Source organism: Camelus bactrianus, chromosome 32, assembly GCF_048773025.1.
Source record: "Camelus bactrianus isolate YW-2024 breed Bactrian camel chromosome 32, ASM4877302v1, whole genome shotgun sequence".
Taxonomy (NCBI): Eukaryota; Metazoa; Chordata; class Mammalia; order Artiodactyla; family Camelidae; genus Camelus; species Camelus bactrianus.
In genome coordinates this window covers 7392780-7401056 of record NC_133570.1, presented here as the reverse complement: position 1 = coordinate 7401056, position 8277 = coordinate 7392780, and positions in this window count along the sequence as shown.

Here is an 8277-nt window from a genome sequence, read left to right as displayed (position 1 = left end):
GGGAGGAGTGGCAGAGAGAGATCTGCCCTGATAGCATCATTTGAGCTCCTGGATCAAGCCACACCTGAATGTTTTCATTGTTCATGTACTTTTCATTCACATAAGCAATTAAATTTTCTGCTTAAGCCACTTGGAGTTTGGTTTTCTGTTTCTTACAAGTAAAAGTCCCAATCTTCTACCCCCCCTTTCCCTCATTATATCACCATATAATATTCTGTATAGTTTACTTATTTATCTTGTCTATTGCATTCCCCTACCTCTCCCCAGTGCTGCATAAAGGAAGTATTTTTTATCTTTTTCTTTTGGTGGTGGGGAGTCTGTTTTGCTTACTGCCAAAACCCTAGAGCCCAGAATAGTGCTTGGCACATGGCAGATGCTCAATAAATATTTTTAATAGAAAAATAAAGAGGCCTGAATAGTCCTGACTTGGAATTTGCCCCCAACTTACAGATAAGGACACTGAGGCTGAGAAGTTTAGTGTATCCAGAGTGACTGGCCTAATTAATGGACAATCTAACATTTACACCGATCCTCCTGGCTCAAAGTCCACTGCTCTTACATTATATTGCACTGAAGTTCCCCTTATCACTCTGAAGATATTACAGTCACCATGACAACTATCATTTACTGAACTCTTGCTGCTGTAAAGGAAACTCTCAGCCCTCAGTATTGCCTTGTTGAATCTAACTCCCCAATCTCCACCAAAGTAGGTACCATCATCATCCAACTCATAGAGAAAAAAACACTGAGGTACACAGATGGGATTAATGCTCTTATAGGAGACCCTACAGAGCTCCCTCACCCCTTTAGCCACGTGAAGACACAGTGAGGAGACAGCCGTCTATGAAACAGGAAATAGGCTCTCAGCAGACTCCACCAAACTGCAACACCTTAATCTTGGACTGTCCAACCTCCAGAACTATGAGAAATACATGTTTGTTGTTTATAAGCCACTCAGTCTATGATGTTTCTCATAGTAGCCTAAATAGACTGAGACATATGTATTATTACCTCATCAGAATATTAAATCAAAAGATAATTTAAAAATAAAAAAATTAAAAGAGCCAGGTATTCCAAAGCCAGCATTTTTCAAACTTATTCACAATGTTTGCAATGTGTTTATACCCTGTGTACTGTTACATATTTAACATGTTTAATCAACTTGCAATGTTTGTATTTAAAATCTATTTTAAGAAGAAAATGTTCATACATGGAATACCAGTGTCACTTGCCCTAAGTAGAAGATAAATGTAAATATAGATACTTAAATTCTCACAGGGTATTTTCACACCTAAAGGCTGGACCTGAAGTCTAATTTCTCTTTATTAAAAAGAGATTATCAGGGTTAGGAAACCATTAAGACTTATTAGCAACAACTGAGACTTTCTCCTTAAGGCAATCATTGCTTTAAATCAAAATATTAAATTATATTAGAAAGTAAATAACTGCTGTAAACCAAGGGTTGTCAGACCACGCCATGGGCCTAGCACATGTTTTTGTAAATAAAGTTTTATTGGCACACAGCTATGCCCAGTCATTTACATATTGTCTCTGATGCCTTCGGGTTACAATGGCAAGTCAAATAATTCCAACAGAGATCATTTGACCCATGGAGTCAAAAATATCGATTATCTGGCCCTTTATGAAAAAAGTTTGTTGATCCCTGCTCTAAATCATGTCACACTCAAATTCTTTGGTGTAGATTTTTATCACCTTTCAATGGAAGCATCTCCTTGTAATAAAAAGCCCACAGCAATCTGAAAAGGCCAAATGCCATCCAGCTTGTGTTGAAGCAGACTCTTTAGATGCAAAAGCCTTCCCAGCTTTCTGAAGGCAACAGCCAGAAATGCCGTCCCCAGTGGGAGAAGAATGGTGGGCCAAGCCCTTGTTTCTCACTCTGCTCCAGAAGTGGCATCTTCCCATGGACTTTGCTGGGTGATGGAATTATGTATGATTTTATTCTTTCCATGTTTCTATATTTTCCAAATATTTGATGTATTGTATTAGTTTGCTTGGGCTATCATAACAAAGTACTGTCGACTGGGTGGTTTAAACAACAGAAATTTATTTTCTCACAAGTCCAAGATCCAGATGTCAGCAGGGTTGGTTTTTCCTGAGGTCTCTCCCCTTGGCTTTTCAATGGCCACCTTCTCCCTGTGTCTTCTCCTAGTCTTCCCTCTGTGTGGGTCTGTGTCCAAATTTCCTCTTCTTGTAAGGTCCCTGGTCATATTAGATTAAAGCCCATCCTAATGACCTCATTTTACCTTAATTACCTCTTTAAAGACCCTATCTCCAAACACAAATCACATTGAGGGGCTGGGGGTTAGGACTTCAACATATGAATTTAGAGGAACACAATTCAGCCCATAGCACATGTATTAGTTGCGTTACTTAAAAACGAGTAGACTCGCATTTCTCGCTCCCTTATTGTCTTCGGAGATGGCCCGCTCTCTGTCTACAGAGTGTGTACCTACTTTTACTTTAACCTGGGCACCCAACCCCACACCTCGTGGTCTTTCTCTAGCCTTCTGAAACAGCCTATACACTATGCAGTATGTGTCTCTCTACAGAAATCTATCTTTACTCAAAAAAAAAAAAAAAAAAAAGAGTAGTAGATTGCTAAATATTTTTAAAATGTGGACTAACAATCATAGGCAACACTTTAGCCTAAAACTTCTAATATGTAAATAATGTGTGTCCAAAACTTTAAACATTCAAACAGCACAGACAGTGGCAAGAGGTTGTAGACACCTTCCTCTACGCAACCCACTCCCCGCTGTTGACAGTTTCTTGTGTATCCTTTCCCGAAATGTCCTCTACCTTCATGCTTTTTATTTTACACAGACAGGATTATGTTTTATGCACTGCTCTGCAACTTGCCCTTTTATACTGAACAATGAATAAATCATTGTCTATTTTCGAAGCAGTACATACATCTTACACCCCTAATCTCCATCTCAATGCCTGCTTCCAAAGAACCCAACTTGCAAACAAGTCACTTGGAAGCAAATCTCAGACATTGTGTCATTTCACTTATAAATATTTCAGTAACTATCACCAAAAGATCAGGACTTTGTTTTTATTTTTAAACTTAACCACAAGAACAATCAAACAAAAACCAGAGTAAGAATACAGGTGGTGGTTTGAAGAAGGGGGATGGTTAGTCTTTTAATTTTTATTGCATTTGATGATATTGCAATGCTGATTTGGGACTTTGGAAAACAAAATCAGTGAAGAGCCATTTGTTCCTCACCTCCATTCCTATCACCAAAATAAGCAAGGCTTTTCAAGCCCTAAGAATCCTGTTGGTGCTATTCCTTCCTTAGCCTGTAGAGCAGGGAGGCCAGAGTGTCCCAGGCCTGTTTTCTTACCCTGTAGTGATAGACACTCCAGGGCCAGACAGAAGCCTGCTCTGCCATGTGGGATGCTGGTTGTTGCAAACAGAAATTTTTTTTCTTGCAGCTGCTCAGGTAGATCTGGTCACAATGTTCCTATAAACCTCCAACAAGACAAATGTTATTCTCTGTTCTACAACTTTTTATCTCTACATGAATTTAAAAAAAAGTTAGACCTTTAAAAGTCAGAGCTTTGAGCATGGGCTGTCCTGTATATTTCAGGCTCTAGGCAACATTATTTTACAGAAGGTACAGAGCCAGCCTGACTAAGCACGGAGCACAAGGGTTAGAGCTAAGGGACTAGATCCAACATGGAGTCAGGTTTGTTCTTCTCTGTTAACAATGGCTTCAATTTATTCATTCGACAAAGTTCTACTGAGCATCTTGGATGTGCTAGGCCCTGGGAATACAGCAGTGAATCAAGCAGGCAAATCCCTACCCACACAGGAGACAGAAAATGGACAATGACATAAAACAATGGCAGATAACGAAGAGTGACATGGAGAAAAATAGAACAAGATAAGGGGAGAAAGGGTGATGGAGGCATTGGGGAGAGGGAGCTATTTTAGCCAGGGTAGTCAGGAAAGGCCTCTGACAGGGTGATGGCTGAACAGAGACTTGAAGGAAGTGGGGGAGCAAATATCTGGGGTAAAGCATTTCTGTCCAAGGAACTGTTTCAAGATGGGTTATGTGCTTGGCAGTTTTGAGGCACAGCAAGGAGGCCAGAGTAGCTGCCAGTGGCAAGGAGGGGAGGTAGTGGAGTCTGAGGCTTGAGATGTGATGCAGGGTCTCGCAGCCATGGTATGCCCCAGGCTCATTCATGTGACTCCCAAGAGCTGGGTGATGTTGCCTTGGTAGCTTGAAATTGATCATGGTGAGAGTATTTACACCATGGAAACTGGCAAAGGCTATACACCAGGGCTGGTTTTGTTTTTGTTTTTGTTTTTTGTTTTTTGTTTTTTGTTTTTGAGAACTGACTTACCAGCACACCACTGTTTGCCATAGGCCACAATCAGGGGTTTGGATTTTATTCCAAGTTTGACAGGAAGCCATTGGAGTCTTCAGAGCAGAGAGTGACATGATCATATTCCTGTTGCTAAGAGCTGGTTCCTGCCTGCTGGGTGGAGAAGAGACGGAAGGAAGGCAAGAGTTGAAACGGTTTACTTTAAGTCCTCCAGGCCAGAGGTGACGGTGGCTTGAACTTGAAAGGGTTGGATTTGGGACATGTTTGGATTTGCTGTTAATGGGGGGTGTGGAGTGTGAGTGAAAAAGACGTCAATAAAGATACACCAGCATCTATTGTGGCTCTTCTGTGTTCTGGTTATCCATTGCTGCATAACAAAACACCCCAAACTTAGTGGCTTAAAACAAGAGCAATCATTTCTTTAGCTGACAAATCTGTGATTTGGGAAGGGCTCTGTGGGAACAGCTCATCTTTGCTCAGGAGTGGAGGGAAGGGGGCTGGCAGGACTGCTTGATGCTGAGATCTTCTGAAAACTCACTTGCGTGTCTGAGAGTTAATGCTACCTGTTAACTGGGACCTCACCTGGGGCTGCACTACTGGGAACACTACTGGGACCCTCTGCATGTGGCCTTAGCTTCTTCACAGCACGGGGGCAGGGTTCCCAGAACCAGTGACCCAAGCGAGAGTGCTGGGGGAAGCAATACTACCTTTTCTCCCCAGCTTAATGGAGATGTTATTGACCTGGAACATAGGTAAATCTAAGGTGTACAATGTGATGATTAGAGAGATATATGTGACTATTGTAAAATGAGTACCACAGTTAGATTAGTTAATGCTTTCATCCCTTCACATAATTACAATTTTGTATGTGTCTGGTGATAGCATGTAAGATCTACTCTTAACAACTTTCAAGTATGTAGTGTAGTATTGTTGATTATAGTCACCACGCTCTGCATCAGAGTCCCAGGTCGTATCCATCGCATAGCTGGGAGTTTGTCCCCTTTGACCAACATGTCCCCATCCCCTACCCCCAGCCCCTGGCAACCACCATTCTGCCTTCTATTTCTATGAGTTAGGCTTTTTTAGATTCAGCATGTAAGTGAGAACATACAGGATTTGTCTTTCTCTGTCTGACATATTTCAGGCCAGGAAACAGTGGGATGGTATATATTATCTTTTGAGACCCAGCCTCGGAAGCCACATGGCATCACTTCCCCTATAGAGTTCCATCCAGACTCAAGGGTAGGGGCCGGGAGGGGGGGGGCACCTAGATTTCATCTCTTGATAAGGGAGTGGTAAAGGCTCTAGAAGAGCAAGTGGAACCGGAAATATTGTCATGGCCAATTTTAGAAAATACAGCCTGCTACATAATATTTCAGGTTCCACTCTAAGCAGTCCACATACACTATTTCATTCAATCCTGCACTATCTTCACTTCACAAAATGGAGGCCTAGAGCTGTCACTTGCCCGAGACTACTCAGCTACTAAGGGGAGAGGGCTGGAGTTTGATTCCAGGTAACAGGGAAATACCCGATGGAACAGATTTGGAAGTGGCAGAGAATGGCCTTTGGAGGTGAACCCAGAGTGGGGGCAGCCAGCAGCGCAGAGCTGGCTGCTCTGAGCCCACACGCAACCCCTCTGCTCCCCAGGGTGAGCTTTCCTTTCCCAGCTGGCTCTAAGGCCCCAGCTTTACTGTAATTTCAGGACTATAAAGAGATGAGGTTTGAAACACTCACAGGCAAAAAAAGACAATTTGCTCTGAGTCAGGCCCCGCCCTGGGAGGCTGCTCTGGTTTGGCTCTGGAGGGCCTGGAAATCTGGACAGAGCTTTCCTGCTGAGCTGGGTGGGGGCCAGTGTGTGGGCAGATGGCAAGTACTGGTGGAAAACATTTCAAGAACCCCTCACTGTGCCTCACAGCCTCAGCAAGGGAGCTGGAGCGCGGGGCATTCCAGACCATGCAGATCCACAGATCCGAGATCCCCAGAAGGCTTCTAAGCCAAGCCATCAGCCACTTTATTGCGATCGATCGATTTCCTGGGAGAAAAGGCCAGGTCAGAACAGAAACCAAGATGGTCTCTAGGGGCCGATGGTTTCTCTGCCCAGTGGCCTATCGTCAACTTCCGCTGCGGGCAGCTTTCAGTGGTTTTCCAGAGTCCTGGCAAGGAAGCCTTGATCTGGGGATGTGACCCCACAAAAATCGGCAGAATAATATGGGGGAGGAGTGGCAGGGGGGTGTCATAGAGTACATTTATTATTTTTTGTTTGTTTTTTGTGGTTCCCTTTTCTTATTTTGGAATGATCTCAAATTGTGTATTTTATTTTAAACCATCTCAGACATAAAAATGATCCAAACATTTTCCAAAAACTAGAAACCACCCAAATGCCTGTCAACAAGTGAATAGATAAACTTATTGTTATCTAGTCATACTATCAATATTATTCAGAAATAAAAAGAAATGGATTACTGACATACACAATATGTACGAATCTTAAAAACATTATGTTGAGGGGAAGAAACCAGACACAAAAAGAGCCCACTCTGCATGATTCCATTTATCCAAAACTCTAGAAAAGACCAATCTAATCTATCATTGCAGATAGGAAATCAGTCGTTGCCTGGGACTGGGACTTGGGGGTAGAGGGAGACTGACTACCAAACGGTGTGGAGGAAATTTTGGGGGTGATGGAAATGTTCTCTATCTTATTGGGGAGGTGGTTACATGAGTGTATTCACTGGTCAAAATTCACTGAACTACACACTTAAAATGGGTGTGTTTTATCACATCTAAGTTGTATCCCAATGAAGTTGATTTTAAACACGTAATACAACGAACTCCCACCCGACCACCTTCCAATATAGGAAACAGAATATTAGAAAGAAAACTGTGCCTCCTGTGTCTCCCTCCCCAATCTCTTCCTTTCTCCTTTCCTCCTAAATATAATGTGTTTCATAAATGTGTCTTTGTATTTTCACTGCATGGAAACACTTTCCCAAATGTCTTATGTGTCTTTCTTCTGTGTCTTTATACTTCTACTGTATGGGGTATATTCCTAAACTGGTATGTTTCAAACTGCTGGTTGCTACCCTTTAGTAGATTATGAAATCTATGTAGAGAGTCACAACCAGCATTTTAATAATAAGGATAGGATAGGATTAAAAAATAATTGGAGTATGTCTTGTGAAATTTCTGTTCAAGCTTTACATCTGTATATATGTGTACTCGGTTGAGACATTAAATATCTTTTTCACAGCACACTGTGGCCCCCCCCACCAAAGTTTGAGAAACACTGTCCTAAATGTATGATATATTACGTCATTTTAACTTTTATGTAAATAGTATGATACAGTCCTAATCCTTCCCCAGCTGGTTTTTGTTCACTTGACATTAGCTTCCAGATGCAACCATACTGATACATGTAGCTTGGTTTCATGCACTTCCATCTCTACATAAACATGCCACAAGTTATTTTTCCATCTTCCCATTATTGGATTTTTTTCCTTTTGCCAAATGGAACATTACAAAAAATAGCTATCTGTCACTATCAGCACCATTTCATTTTAGGAAGGATGTTTTAATATAAGTAAAATTGGAAAGCGTTTCTCTCACGGTCTTTTTAATGGAATAAATCTGGCTTTATAAAAATGCATTCCATTTGCCCCCCCCCACTGGGGGAGGGGTAAGGTTGTTGTAGTTCCTTGTTGATTTTTAGTTTGTTTATAGTTTGTAAACTGATTTAAAAAAAAAACAAAACGCGATCCCCCATACAACAATCTCAGGCCAGCTGTGCTGGGGAAGGGGAGAGGAAGTGAGTAGAACGGAGAAGGGGTTTAAAGGGGGTCTCAGGTATAATGCTTTATTTCTTTTGTTACTAAGAAAAGTCTACATCAAATATGGCCAAATGTTAGCATTTTTTAA